The 16,086-nt window shown below is 45.5% G+C and overlaps 1 long non-coding RNA gene across 1 annotated transcript in view; it reads left to right on the top strand.

The window, feature by feature from the left end:
* Window positions 1-14,916, top strand: part of LOC130363212 (uncharacterized) — a 122,708-nt gene extending 107,792 nt beyond the window's left edge. The window contains exons 2-4 of the long non-coding RNA XR_008891758.1: window positions 2,077-2,246; window positions 12,039-12,368; window positions 12,741-14,916. This is a non-coding gene — a long non-coding RNA (uncharacterized LOC130363212). The remainder of the gene's footprint in view (window positions 1-2,076; window positions 2,247-12,038; window positions 12,369-12,740) is intronic.
* Window positions 14,917-16,086: the final 1,170 nt, after the last annotated feature.

Here is a 16,086-nt window from a genome sequence, read left to right as displayed (position 1 = left end):
TCACCAGAGCCCGCCGCAAAGCGGGATGGTCTTGCAGCGGCGGTAGCAACCAGGTCGTATCCACCAGCAACGGCTCAACCTCTCTGACTGCTGAAGATAGGCGCGGTACAAGGGAGTAGACAAGAGCAAGGTTGGACGTAGCAGAAGGTCGGGGCAGGCAGCAAGGATCGTAGTCAGGGGCAACGGCAGGAGGTCTGGAACACAGGCTAGGAACACACAAGGAAACGCTTTCACTGGCACAATGGCAACAAGATCCGGCGAGGGAGTGCAGGGGAAGTGAGGTATAAGTAGGGAGTGCACAGGTGAACACACTAATTAAGCCAACTGCGCCAATCAGTGGCGCAGTGGCCCTTTAAATCGCAGAGACCCGGCGCGCGCGCGCTCTAAGGAGCGGGGCCGCGCGCGCCGGGACAGGACCGACGGAGAGCGAGTCAGGTACGGGAGCCGGGGCGCGCATCGCGAGCGGGCGCCACCCGCATCGCGAATCGCACCCCGGCTGGGAGAGGTATCGCAGCGCACCCGGTCAGCAGGTCTGACCGGGGCGCTGCAATTGCGAGGATGTTGCGAGCGCTCCGGGGAGGAGCGGGGACCCGGAGCGCTCGGCGTAACACTGCTGAAGTGGAGTTGTTCTTTTCTGTATGACAACAGTGCTCTCTGCTGACACCTCTGCTTGTCTCAGGAACTGTCCGAAGTATTAGAGGTGGGGATTTGCTCCTACTCTGGACAGTTTCCGAGACAAGCAGAGGTGTCAGCAGAGAGCACTGTTGTCAGATAGAAAAGAACAACTCCACTTCAGCAGCTGATAACTTCTAGAAGGATTAAGATTTTTTAATAGAAGAAATTTACAAATCTGTTTAACTTTCTGGAGCCAGTTGATACAAGTTTTTTCCTGAAATACCCCTTTAATAGATCAGATGGTTTTGTATCTCTAAGCTACATCATTGGCATCTCCATTAAATATTCAGAGCAGTGTCCTCACCTCAGGCTCTGTTCACACCTAAATTCTTACCTATTATATATATATATATATATATATATATATATATATATATATGATGTTATTTTGGCAATAGAGCATTAAATATATATGCAGCAAATAATTGAAGTCTGCCACATCTTTTTACATTGAACTTGACGACAATTGAACTTGATTACATTGAACTTGACAATGACCTGTAACCAACTTACCTGTAACCAACTTACCTGGTTCCTAATGACCCAACATAAACAATAACTCTAGGCTGCAGCGCAAAGCACAAAAACACTTTAGAAAGTAACTCCACTAAAAATGTACTTTCATTCTATTATTAAAATAAAAAAACGTTTAAAGCCAATGTATTGCTTAACACTAATAGGTGTGTATTGGTGGTAAAGACAGTCCAGATATATTATTGATCAGTATTACTGAGGCTGCAGTAATCAGGTGATATGCAGACAATACTGTTAGATATAAAATCACTCAAACGTGCCCCCCCCCCCCCCCATCTGCATGTTTGGGGGATCCCTGCAATCATTAGGAGGAATTATGGACATGCATGGTTCAGTGATTTAACCCCTTCAGGATGCAGGGCACCCGCTCCTCTTCTATGACACACTCAGGAGCAGAGCCTGTGTCATAGTAGGATGATCCGGCCCCGTGGCTAATGCCTGAAATCACGGGTTGTGGTAATACCCAGCATTAACCCCTTAGACGAATATAAAATAAAAAATCCCAGCTACTCAACAATGCTGATCAGGACCACCATGGTAAAACCGTGGTGTCCCTATCAGCTGAGAGGAGGGTGGGAGGACCCTTACCTTCCTCCTCGCCAGCCAATCGGAGCTCCAAGTCTCCAGTCAGCCATGGATCACTATATGACATAGCATTGTTCATTGTATGCAATTTAAAGTGTACCTGTCAGATCCCCCCAAAAAAACTACTGTTATATGTTACTTATCATACTTGACTATCATATTTTCATACTATGTTACTATGTTACTTGATCATATACAAGTTTTTTTTAATGTATTTATCACCTATATTTCACTAAAAATTGCATATTACAGCTGCTCACTGTCTTTCTCATCTTCCCAAAGGGAGGGGCGTGCCCTTCTTTTGCCTGCACTGTGATGACTCCTCCCCCTCCCTCACTCTGCTGACTTACTGCTCTGGCGGCCCTGCTTGGTGACCCTTTCCTCTCTGGATTTATGCTGTACACACAATGATTATTGGAGATTGCCTGTACTCTGCCACCAAAGACAATATGGTGAGTGTATAACTTATATCTTCCTAAATTAGTGCAAAGGTTAAGTGCTAAAAGTACAGTGTTTTTTATGCATACATTTTCTTATGTTCCTATGTCTTTCATGTGTATCATCCTTTGCCAGTCCTGTAATGCTGGGACTTGTAGTTTTGGAATAGTCGGAGGTACAGTGTTTGGATCAAAAAACATTTTGCAGCAGTGTTGCCTTCAGCTGTGTGCCTAAAGCTTTTGCAAAACTACAACACCTAACATGCCCAGACATCCTTGGAGTTGTAGTTCTTTAATAAAATGTTATTTTTTTTTTTTTTTTTAAAGAAGTGTATTAGAAAAACTATTGTTTAGCCAATATGTACAACATATAAAATGTTTTTATATCTGACATTGCCCATTTAATGAGTACATGTTATAGTCCACTATGGGGACTAAAAAATAGTATAAAAAAAAAAAAAAAAGTAATAATAAATGTGAATTATCCTCTTCCCTAATAAAAGTTTAAATCACCCCCCTTTTCCCATTCCCATGAGTCTGTAGATGGAAAATTTAAAGCATTTTGATTTTTAGAAGGTGAGGAGGAAAAAACAGTAGTGCAAAAATGAAAAAACCTTGAGTTCTTAAGGGGTTAATATCTAACGGTATTAGCTGCATATCATCTGAGGACTGCAGCCTCAGTAATACTGATCAATAATATATCTGGATTGTCTTTACCACCAATATACTCCTATTAGTGTGCAGCAATACATTGGTTTTAAACTTTTGTCACATTTTAGGGGAGTTTTTTTAAAGTGTTTTTGTGCCTTCGGCTTTGGCCCTGGGTTATTGTGTTTGTATTTCACATTATCTTAGCAACAATTGCACCAAGCAGGTCTGCTTGTCATAGTGGGGCATGGCCGGCTTAGCCTATCAGGAGGTGGTAAGCGCACAAGACCAATCACCTTGTTACGCCAAGCGCTTTGGGACCCTGCTCCTCCCCGGAGCGCTCGCGGCGTTCTCCTCTCTGCAGCGCCCCGGTCAGACCCGCTGACTGGGAGCGCTGCACTGACACTGCCGGCGGGGATGCAATCTGCATAGCGGGACGCGCCCGCTCGCGGTTCGCATCCCAATCTCCTTACCTGTCCCGGTCCCCGGCTGTCACGTCCTGGCGCTCGCGGCTCCGCTCTCTAGGGCGCGCGCCCGCCAGCTCTCTAAGATTTAAAGGGCCAGTGCACCGCTAATTGGTGCCTGGCCCAATCAGTGTAATTAGCTCACCTGCTCCAGGCCTATATTACCTCACTTCCCCTTCCCTGCATTGCCGGATCTTGTTGCCTTGTGCCAGTGAAAGCGTTTTGTGTATGTCCCAAGCCTGTGTTCCAGACCTTCTGCTGTTGCCCCTGACTACGACCCTTGCTGCCTGCCCTGACCTTCTGCTACGTCCGACCTTACTCTTGCCTTGTCCTTCTGTACCACGCCAGTCTCAGCAGTCAGAGAGGTTTAGCCGTTACTGGTGGATACGACCTGGTTGCTACCGCTGCAGCAAGACCATCCCGCTTTCCGGCGGGCTCTGGTGAATACCAGTAGCAACTTAGAACCGGTCCACCGGTACGGTCCACGCCAATCCCTCTCTGACACAGAGGATCCACCTCCAGCCTGCCGAATCCTAACAGTAGATCCGGCCATGGATCCCGCTGAGGTGCCGCTGCCAAGTCTCGCTGACCTATCCACGGTGGTGGCCCAGCAATCCCAACAGTTCGCCCAACAAGGACAGCAGCTGTCGCAGTTGACCGCCATGCTACAGCAACTTCTGCCACAGCTACAGCAGCAACCATCTCCTCCGCCAGCTCCTGCACCTCCTCCGCAGCGAGTGGCCGCTCCTAACTTCCGCTTGTCCCTGCCGGACAAATTTGATGGGGACTCTAAACTCTGCCGTGGTTTCCTGTCTCAATGTTACTTCATTTGGAGATGTTGTCGGACCAATTTCCTACAGAACGGTCTAAGGTGGCTTTCGTAGTTAGTCTTTTGTCTGGAAAGGCCTTGTCATGGGCCACACCGCTCTGGGACCGCAATGATCTTGCCACAGCCACTGTCCAGTCCTTCTTCGCTGAAGTCCGTAGTATCTTCGAGGAACCAACCCGGGCCTCCTCTGCCGAGACTGCTTTGCTGAACCTGGTCCAAGTTCTTCTGTAGGCGAATACGCCATCCAGTTTCGTACCCTCGCCTCTGAGCTAGCCTGGAACAATGAGGCCCTCTGCGCGACCTTCAAGAAAGGCTTATCCAGCAACATCAAAGATGTACTGGCCGCACGAGAAATTCCTGCTAACCTGTCTGAACTTATCCATTTGGCCACCCGCATCGACATGCGTTTTTCTGAAAGACACCAGGAACTCCGCCTGGAAAAGGACCTTGATCTCTGGGCACCTCTCTCCCAGTATCCTTTGCAATCTACCCCTGTGCCTCCCGCCGAGGGGGTTATGCAAGTGGATCGGTCTCGCCTGACCCATGAAGAGAGGTCTCATTGCAGAGATAAAAACTTATGCCTGTACTGCGCTAGTACCGAACATTTCTTAGTGGACTGCCCTATTCGTCCTCAGCGTCTGGGAAACGCACGCACGCACCCTGTTCAAATGGGAGTGGCGTCCCTTGGTGTGAATTCCGCTTCTCCACGTCTCACTGTGCCTGTGCGGATTTCTCCTTCTGCCAACTCCTCCTTCTCAGCTGTGGCCTTCTTGGACTCTGCAGGAAATTTTATTTTGGCCTCTTTTGTTAATAGGTTCAGCATCCCAGTAACCCGTCTCATCAAGCCGCTCTACATTTCTTCTGTCAACGGAGAAAATTGGACTGCACTGTGCGTTACCGCACAGAACCCCTGCTTATAAGCATTTGACTGCATCACGAAAAAATTGAATTTTTTGTTCTGCCCAACTGCACCTCTGAAGTCCTCCTCCGTCTGCCATGGCTCCAACGTCACTCTCCCACCCTTGACTGGACCACCTGGGAGATCAAAAATTGGGGTCCTTCTTGTCGCAAACGATGCCTCACATCTGCTCCCATTTGTCTAACTCCTGAGGTTCCACCCTTACCGGTCCCTCTCAAGGCTTACCAGGATTTTTCAGATTTTTTCGGCAAAAAGCAAGCAGAGATTTTGCCTCCTCATAGACCCCTTCCTGGTAACACTCTGCCCCGTGGCAAGCTTCACCCTCTGCCCCCCCTCCCCATTCCCACTTCTTCTGGATTGCCTGCCGTTGATGAAGTTACCCAGGACTTCTCTATCATCTGGAAGGAAACTCAAGAGTTGCTCCCTATGGCCTCGTCTCATATGAAGGGACAAGCAGATAAAAAGAGGGGGAGACTTAAGGGGGGGGGTACTGTTACGCCGAGTGCTCCAGGTCCCTGCTCCTCCCCGGCCAATCCCTCTCTGACACAGAGGATCCACCTCCAGCCTGCCGAATCCTAACAGTAGATCTGGCCATGGATCCCGCTGATCCCAAAGAGGGCATCTGCCTAGCTCAGAAGCCATAGCTGTTACCTGGGTCTCTGGTACCTTTTACTATTACTGTTTGCTTGCTTTCTAACTAGAACTTTTTTGGACCTGCTTCTGACTTCCTGTTTTGACCATTACTAGTTCTGTGTTCTGATTCTGTTCAGTACTGACCTCCTGGTTTCAACTCCCTTACTTGTCCCTGGTATTCTTTCTGTATTCTGTGTACCTGATCTGTCTGTGTTGTTGCTGACCTGGCCAGTCTGACCCTTGATGCTTTGTTCACTTAGCCATTTTAGGGACCGTCACCTAGTTGGGGGCTGCCATTTAGTAGGTAGTAACAGTGGTTGGGATGAGTTTAGATCTGCACTGCTTTCTGCCTAACATCACATGACCAGCAGATCCCTTAATTTTTCCCATCGCATTCCTCATGTTACTCATTGCAGCAATTCCACATGTTTTTACTTCAGTGACTCCTTGTGTTCTTCTTTGCAGTGATTCATCATGTTCTTCATGGCAGTGATTCCTCATGTTCTTCATGGCAGTGATTCCTCATTTTCTTCATGGCAGTGATTCCTCATGTTCTTCATGGCAGTGATTTCTCATGTTCTTTACGGCAGTGATTCCTAATGTTCTACATGGCAGGGATTCCCATATGTTTTCCATGGCAGTGATTCCTCATGTTCTTCACGGCAGTGATTCCTCATGTTCTTCATGGCAGTGATTCCTCATGTTCTTCACGGCAATGATTCCTCATTTTCTCCACGGCAGTGATTCCCTTATGTTTTCCATGGCAGTGGTTCCTTATGTTCTTCACGGCAGTGATTCCTCGTGTTCTTCATGGCAGTGATTCCTAGTGTTCTCCTTGGCAGTTATTCCCTTATGTTTTCCATGACAGTGATTCCTCATGTTCTTCATGGCAGTGATTCCTCATTTTCTCCATGGCAGTGATTCCCTTATGTTTTCCATGGCAGTGATTCCTCATGTTCTTCATGGCAGGGATTCCTCGTGTTCTTCATGGCAGTGATTCCTCATGTTCTTCATGGCAGTGATTTCTCATTTTCTCCATGGCAGTGATTTCTCATGTTCTTCATGGCAGTGATTCCTCATGTTCTTCACGGCAATGATTCCTCATTTTCTCCATGGCAGTGATTCCCTTATGTTTTCCATGGCAGTGATTCCTCATGTTCTTCACGGCAGTGATTCCTCATGTTCTTCATGGCAGTGATTCCTCATGTTCTTCACAGCAGTGATTTCTCATGTTCTTCATGGCAGTGATTCCTTGTGTTCTTCATGGCAGGGATTCCTCGTGTTCTTCATGGCAGTGATTCCTTGTTTTCTTCATGGCATTTATTCTTTGTATTCTTCACGGCAGTGATTTCTCATGTTCTTCACAGCAGTTATTCCTCATGTTCTACACGGCAGTGATTTCTTACGTTCTTCATGGCAGTGATTTCTCATGTTCTTCATGGCAGTGATTCCTTGTGTTTTTCACGGCAGTGATTCCTTGTGTTCTTCACGGCAGTGATTCCTTGTGTTCTTAATGGCAGTGATTCCTCGTGTTCTTCACGGCAGTGATTTCTTATCTTCTTCACAGCAGTTATTCCTCATGTTCTTCACAGCACTGATTCCTCATGTTCTTCACAGCACTGATTCCTCATGTTTTTCACAGTAGTGATTCCTCATGTTCTTCACAGCACTGATTCCTCATGTTTTTCACAGTAGTGATTCCTCATGTACTTCATGTTAGTGATTCCTTGTGTTCTTCATGTCAGTGATTCCTTGTGTTCTTCATGTTAGTGATTCCTCGTGTTCTTCGTGTCAGTGATTCCTTGTGTTCTTCATGACAGTGATTCCTTATGTTCTTCACAGCACTGATTCCTCATGTTTTTCACAGTAGTGATTCCTCATGTACTTCATGGTAGTGATTCCTTGTGTTCTTCATGGCAGTGATTTTTCATGTTCTTCATGGCAGGAATATTTCATGTTCTTCACAGCAGTGATTCCTCATATTCTTCATGGCAGTGATCCCTTATGTTCTTCATGGCAGTGATTCCTCATGTTCTTCATGGCAGTGATTCCTCATGTTCTTCATGGTAGTGATTCCTGGTGTTCTTCATGGCAGTGATTCCTCATGTTCTTCATGGTAGTGATTCCTCATGTTCTTCACGGCAGGGATTTCTCATGTTTTTTATGGCTGTGATCCCTCATGTTCTCCGCTTCAGTGATTCCTGATGTTCTTCACGGCAGCGATTCCTCATGTTCTTCACTTCAGTGATTCCTCATGTTCTTCACGGCAGTGATTCCTCATGTTCTTCACGGCAGTGATTCCTCATGTTCTTCAAGGCAGTGATTCCTCATGTTCTTCACGGCAGTGATTCCTCATGTTCTTCACGGCAGTGATTCCTCATGTTCTTCACGGCAGTGATTCCTCTTGTTCTAAATTTATCTCAGTCTAGATTTTATCCTGTAGATTTTTGTAAGTTGTCTATGCACACAGTGAGCTCAGGCTTCATGGCATGATGATTGCTGCTTCAGAGGCCCAGTCTGCACTTACTTCATTGTTATCACAGAAATGTGACATTTTATAATAAGGAGAAGCTGGATGTGACATGAGACAGTGAAGCAGACTATGCTAGGGCAGGGGGATGGGAGCTGCAGGCATTGTCCTTTGACCCCTGTCATAGGGTTACACCAGCATTTTGAGGGAAAACACACAAAACTTAATGGCAGTGATTCCTCGGGTTCTTCATGGCAGTGATTCCTCATGTTCTTCACGGCAGTGATTCCTCATGTTCTTCACGGCAGTGATTCCTAGTGTTCTTCACGGCAGTGATTCCTCGTGTTCTTCATGGCAGTGATTCCTCGTGTTCTTCATGGCCATGATTCCTTATGTTCTTCATTTCAGTGACTTCTTATGTTCTTCATGGCAGTGGTTCCTCGTGTTCTTTATGGCAGTGATTCATCATGTTCTTCATGGCAGTGATCCCTAATGTTCTAGATGGCAGGAATTACCTTATGTTTTCCATGACAGTGATTCCTCATGTTCTTCATGGTAGTGATTCCTCATGTTCTTCATGGCAGTGATTCCTAATGTTCTACATGGCAGGGATTACCTTATGTTTTCCATGACAGTGATTCCTCATGTTCTTCACGGCAGTGATTCCTCGTGTTCTCCGCGGCAGTGATTCCTCGTGTTCTTCACGGCAATGATTTCTCATGTTCTTCATGGCAGGGATTCCTCATGTTCTTCACGGCAATGATTCCTCATTTTCTCCATGGCTGTGATTCCCTTATGTTTTCCATGGCAGTGATTTCTCATGTTTTTCACGGCAGTGATTCCTTGTGTTCTTCATGGCAGTGAGTTCTCATGTTTTTCATGGCAGTGATTCCTCGTGTTCTTCATGGCAGTGATTCCTCATGTTCTTCATGGCAGTTATTCCCTTATGTTTTCCATGGCAGTGATTCCTCATGTTCTTCATGGCAGTGATTCCTCATGTTCTTCACGGCAGTGATTCCTCTTGTTCTAAGTTTATCTCAGTCTAGATTTTATCCTGTAGATTTTTGTAAGTTGTCTATGCACACAGTGAGCTCAGGCTTCATGGCATGATGATTGCTGCTTCAGAGGCCCAGTCTGCACTTACTTAATTGTTATCACAGAAATGTGACATTTTATAATAAGGAGAAGCTGGATGTGACATGAGACAGTGAAGCAGACTACGCTAGGGCAGGGGGATGGGAGCTGCAGGCTTTTTCCTTTGACCCCTGTCATAGGGTTACACCAGCATTTTGAGGGAAAACACACAAAACCTATCATATTCTATGCCACACAAGGAGTCTGCACCAATGAATCTTCCGGAGAAAGGAGGCTCATGGTGCTTCACCTCCCAGCTGTCATCACACAACCCCATAGATTATCTTCAAAGCTGAACAGGCCCAGGGCTTTGATAGCTCCTGCAAACTATATATATATGTAGAGTAGTTTGAAGTAGCCGTATTAGACCAGTGATGCAGACGATGTGTATATATATATATATATCATTCTTTTCATTCAAAGAGTTTTCTTTATTTTCATGACTATGAATATTGTAGATTCACACTGAAGGCATCAAAACTATGAATTATCACATGTGGAATTATATACATAACAAAAAAGTGTGAAACAACAGAAAATCTGTCATATCTAGGTTCTTCCTTTTGATTCCTGCTTTGCACACTCTTGGCATTCTCTTTATGAGGTGTAGTCACCTGAAATGGTCTTCCAACAGTCTTGAAGGAGTTCCCAGAGATGCTTAGCACGTGTTGGCACTTTTGCCTTCATTGGGTTCAGGTCCGGTGACTGTGGAGACCAGGTCATCTGGTGCAGCACCCATCACTCTCCTTCTTGGTCAAATAGCCCTTACACAGCCTGGAGGTGTTTGGGGTCATTGTCCTGTTGAAAAATAAATGATGGTCCAACTAAATGCAAACCGGATGGAATAGCATGCCGCTGCAAGATGCTGTGGTAGCCATGCTGGGTCAGTATGCCTTCAATTTTGAATGAATCCCCCACAGTGTCACCAGCAAAGCACCCGCACACCATCACACCTCCTCCTCCATGCTTCACGGTGGGAACCAGGCATGTAGAGTCCATCCATTCACCTTTTCTCCGTCGCACAAAGACATGGTGGTTGGAACCAAATATCTAAAATTTAGCCCAAACAAGTCTTTTCTGCTTGTTGCCTGTCCTTAGCAGTGGTTTCCTAGCAGATATTCTACCATGAAGGCCTCACACAGTCTCCTCTGTTGTTCTACAGATGTGTCTGCTCTAGAACTCCGTGTGGCATTGACCTGCTCTGTAATCGGAGCTGCTGGTAACCTGCCATTTCTGAGATTGCTGGTGACTCGGATGAACTTCTCCTCCGCAGCAGAGGTGACTCTTGGTCGTCCTTTCCTGGGGCGCTCCACATGTCAGGCAGTTTCTTTGTAGCTCTTGATGGTTTTTGTGACTTCACTTGGGGACACTTTCCACCTAGTATATGACATATTTTCAGTTGGTTCACACTTTTTTGTTATGTATATAATTCCACACGTGATAATTCATAGTTTTGATGCCTTCAGTGTTAATCTACAATATTCATAGTCATGAAAATAAAGAAAACTCTTTGAATGAGAAGGTGTCCAAACTTTTGGTCTGTACTGTATAATATATATATGTATATATATATATATATATATATATATATATATATATATATATATATATATGTGTGTGCATGTGTGTGTGTGTGTGCAAAGCAGCTCATCATACCACTTTCTCAGGTAGCATGTAACTGGAGCTAAAGCTGATTTTAGTACATGCTACCTGAGAAGGTGGTGTGATGAGCTGCTTTGCCTATTCCATTACCCAGAAGCCTGCGGAGTGTTAATGGCCTTTTTGAATCTCCGTACGCCGGAAATGGTGCTCCTCCCTAAGGAGAATACTTATCCCTTTTCATATATATGTATATGTGTGTGTGTGTGTCCACTATATACTTATATATATATATATATATATATATATATATATATGTTTAAATATATATATTAAGCGCTGCGGAATCTGTAGGCGCTATATAAATAAATTATTATTATTAAATTATTATTATGTATACATGTGCCCTAAATTTTTGTAAACCCTATATACTTATCCTTATATACACTCACCCACTATATAATTACCTCTACATACTCATCTCCCTTTATATGTTTCTCTTATATCTATACTCATCCTCAAATATACTGTATATACAGTGATCCCCGACCTACCATGGCCCCGACATACGATAATTGGAAACAGAAGTATTCCAGCTCTATCCCTGGTCTGGATCCCGAGCAAGAAGAAGGTGTGGACCTCACCCAGAACAATAGAAATGAAGGAAGGAAACTCCAGCTCGGTTCAGGAACATGTGGCTTTATTCACATCAATGAGGCAACAGGTACAGGGAGGAAGTGACACGTTTCGGCCAGGTGTTGACCTTAGTCGTACGACTAAGACCAGCACCTGGCCAAAACGCGTCACTTCCTCTCTGTACCTGTTGCCTTGTTGATGTGAATAAAGCCACATGTTTCTGAACCGAGCTGGAGTTTCCTTCCTTCATTTTGATAATTGGAAACATACGATGGCCTCTCAGAGGCCATCGTATGTTGAAGGCAGCATCAACATACGATGCTTTTTTATGTTGGGGCCATCGCATAAACGGCTATCCGGCAGCGTAGACTGCTTCAGCTGCTGCCGGATAGCCGTTTAAGGTGCCCCGTGTGGTCCAGTGTCACTCACCTGTCCCCGACGTTCCGGACTGTCCTCTTCGAGCTCCGCTGCATAGCCGTCGCTCTCCTTCGTCATCATCACGTCGCCGCGCATGCCGTCCCGTCATCCAATAGGAGCGGCGTGCGTACTGTCGTGATGACGGCAATGGAGAGCGACGATCCAGGGCAGCGGTGACGGTCCGGAGCAGCGAGGACACCCCGGGGACTTGATGACAGTGACGATCCAGGGCAGCGGTGACGGTCCGGAGCAGCGAGGACACCCCGGGGACTTGATGACAGTGACGATCCAGGGCAGCGGTGACGGTCCGGAGCAGCGAGGACACCCCGGGGACTTGATGACAGTGACGTTCCAGGGCAGCGGTGACGGTCCAGAGCGGCAGAGATACGTGAGTATAACTTTCTATACTGTTCTGTATTACTATTGCACGGATCCCTCAACATACGATGGATTTAAGTAACGATGGTTCATTTGGAACAAATTACCATCGTATGTTGAGGGATCACTGTATAGGTATCCCCATATACTCATACCCTTATATATACATCTCCTAAATACTCACCCCCTATATATTTTCCTTTACATACTCATCCCCTATATATATCCCCTGTATATTCATCCTTATATAACCATCTCCTATATACTCATCCTGTTCTTCCCGTATATACTCATCCTCATAACTACTCAGCCCTTTATTGTGTATTATTTTGTGTCTTGTATCGCTACATATGGCCACAGTTTAATTTCCTATTCATATAAGGTGATATTTCCTGGGGTGCAGAACACTAAAGCCTGCTGATCCTGCGGGGCATATGGATCGAATCCAGGTGTTTTCAGCAGAGCTCGGAAATATTATTTATATGACGGGGACTCTCCAGAGCGCTGCAGCTGTCAATGGCTGGTGAAGAAATTATACCGATTGGAGACTGAAATGCAGAACGTTCTCATGCCTCAGGTTATTACACCAAATATATGGATTCCCCCACTTAGACGTTTACAGCTGCACTTTTGTGGAGGTTCTTTGTGGGTCCATACTGTATACAAATTGACTAATGATAATCATTTTGAGAGTCACAGCAAGCAGACATTCCCGTTACAAGTCTGGATAGGTTTTATCATGCTAACAGATTTTCTGGCAGGCAAAATATTTCAATGATAAAATTGTGGTGTAAACATGATGGTCCAGACAAGAAGCAAATAAAATCGCAGATAAAATGTAGATTCCTTCACACCTCCTAAACCATGTGACCCCCGAATGGATATTTTTTTATATCAGTTGGTTACTCAGTACCTAAGTACCTAATCCTGACCATGTACATCTAATTTTTCTGCCTCTATTAACTATATTTATTATAAAAAATACCTCTTTTCATTAGCTCATAATATTAGAAACATTTCAGGGGAAGGGGGTGTGTCGTGTCCCTTCCTTGTGGTAGTGGGAGGTGATCAGTGTGTGTTGGGAGGGGGTGTCTCCCTCCATTGTGGTGGTGGGAGGTGATTGGTGTGTGGTGAGATGGGGCGTGTCCCTCCCTTGTGGTGGTGGGAGGTGATTGGTGTGTGGTGAGATGGGGCGTGTCCCTCCCTTGTGGTGGTAAGAGGTGATTGGTGTGTGGTGAGATGGGGCGTGTCCCTCTCTTGTGGTGGTGGGAGGTGATTGATGTATTTACTCATTTAGCCTTGTTGGCTAAGCTCAAGTGTAGTATCTGTTCTTATCAGTTTCATGCCGGTGGTCCACAGCACCGATGTGGAGCTGGTGGGGATAGGTGCTGCATGGTAGGGAGCAGATGTACCAGGGCGTTCCGGGGCTGGTTCTGCGGAATCAGCTCGACGGCTGCCCCGATGTGACCTTTTTCCCTCTGGGTCTCGCCATGAGGCTGAGAGCGTCTAGAGACGGTACTTTAGTGCCTCGGGGAGTGGCGACCCCGAGGTGCCAAAACTCATTGGGAGTATTGGCTCACTGAGTGGAAGCACTGGCACCATGAACGCTTCACCTTGTGGCACTCACCTCTTGATTCCCGGTCTTCTGGCTAAGATCAGAGAATTGTTTTTTTATAGATCCGGCCAAATGTCCGGGCAGTATACCTGCACACATTCACGTATTTATTTCTATTTTGTCATTTTTTGCATGTTGTGTGTCCACAGGATTGTAAGGATGCGGTAGCCCTTGTGGGTGTCCCTCCTAGCGGTCTAGGGAAGGTGTGTGTGGCCATTAGGTTCCGCACCTCCCTGCAAAAACCCCGGGTACTCCTGCATGGGCAGGGTACCAACCATTATCGGCTCTGCGGGCAGATACCTTGGTTAACGCCAAGGGGGATGCCGGGAGCATTTGTGGTCCCTTAATAGCTTCGGGGAAAAGGGACATCAAACCTTGAACCTCGCAGGTACCTTTTATTCCGGAGGTAAAGAGTAAGGTTTGTTGGGGGGGGCCTCTCGGAGAAGGGCTTGCAATAGACCGCATCTTTTGTGCACGTTTTTTTTAGTGTAACACGTTTTCCTTGCACTTTGGGTGATTCGAGAGCACGTTCCTCGGCTCTTAGCCTTGTTCATGAGTCATCACTTGTCCATGAGTCATGGCCAAGCCTGATGGTGCTGCAGGACTGGTTAGTGTCCCACTAGTGGTGGGATTTTCATGGCCCATTTTCTTTATTAAATATTCAAAATTTTTGAAACAACCATATTACAAAAAGTTTTAAATTTTTACCAGTAACAACATTTAAAAGCATGTTCACATGACTGAATTTTACACGGATTTTGGAGTGGAATCTGTACCTATTCTCTGCGGCTGTAATTCACTGCAAAACCTCCTTCTATTGTCTCCAGTGAGAATCCTTGCTATAGTTTTAATACCACAAAAAGTGCAGGAAAAAAAAAGACTTTTTGGCACAGTTTTACATGGATTTATTATTGGGTTGTCATGACTAGCTGTAAGATCAGCTCTATTGTATAAGGGTAATTCATGTCTATGTAGTAAAATCCTGGACATACACACTGAAAATGTGGGCTATGAAATTCAAGGTTATATCCTCCATGATTTCAAGGGTATGTTCTCCATGAGCTACATCATTTGCATGGGTACTATTCCTTTTCTTGAAATTATTATCCTTGCCCTGAGATTACAATTTCTAAAATAATTTGTGGACTAGATAGTTCTGTGATTATAATATTTACATTGAGATTATAATCCTTCTCCCAAGATTTTGATGGTTATACTCTGCAGCTATGATAGATAGCTATGATATGGTAGAGTGGAGACCACTCCTTGCCTTAGACCCTGCATCATGGAGGCCTCACGTGGTGGATATATTTACTATAATTCCCTGTCAACAGATCCATGTGCAACTTTATGGGGAGAGTAATGAAGGTTAAATGTAAGTGTGCAGTTATCAGGTCTCAGTGATGTAGGCCAGGGAGGAGGAATGTCTCTGTTTTTCATTATATCTTACTAGATGTCTATAGATCTGCCACCCACAGAGCCTGCTTTTTATTATCCCCCAGAGTCTGACATATCTAAAGCCTCCCTCACACCTTCCTCTCCAGAGGCCTGTAAAGCAATCATTAGTATTTTTCCTTGTAAACATTGAGCTGACAACTACTTACAGCAGCTCTGCGGTGAGCTATGGAGGATGCCGAGCTATGGGGCGAACTCTGTAGGGGAACATAGTGGATGATGAGCTATGGGATGAACGCTGAAGAAGAAAATGGAGGATGCTGAGCTATGGGGTAAGCTCTGAAGGAAAGCATAAAGGATGTCGAGCTATGGGGCAAGCTTTAAAGTACAACATAGAGTATGGTGACCTATGGCTCAAGCTCTGAAAAAGAACATGGAGGATGACAACATATGAAGCGAACAATGATGGAGAACATAAAAGATGGTGAGCTATAGTGTAAGCTCTGAAGGTAAAATGGAGGATGATTAGCTATTGGGTGAGTTCTGATGGAGAACATGGAGGATGCTGAGCTATGGTGTGAGCTCTGAAGGTAAAATGGAGGATGATTAACTATTGGGTGAGTTCTGATGGAGAACATGGAGGATGCTGAGCTATGGTGTGAGCTCTGAAGGTAAAATGGAGGATGATTAGCTATTGGGTGAGCTCTGATGGAGAACA

This window comes from Hyla sarda, chromosome 3, assembly GCF_029499605.1.
Source record: "Hyla sarda isolate aHylSar1 chromosome 3, aHylSar1.hap1, whole genome shotgun sequence".
NCBI lineage: Eukaryota > Metazoa > Chordata > Amphibia > Anura > Hylidae > Hyla > Hyla sarda.
The sequence above is the reverse complement of the archived record's forward strand: the minus strand, read 5'-3'. Positions and strand labels throughout refer to the sequence as shown.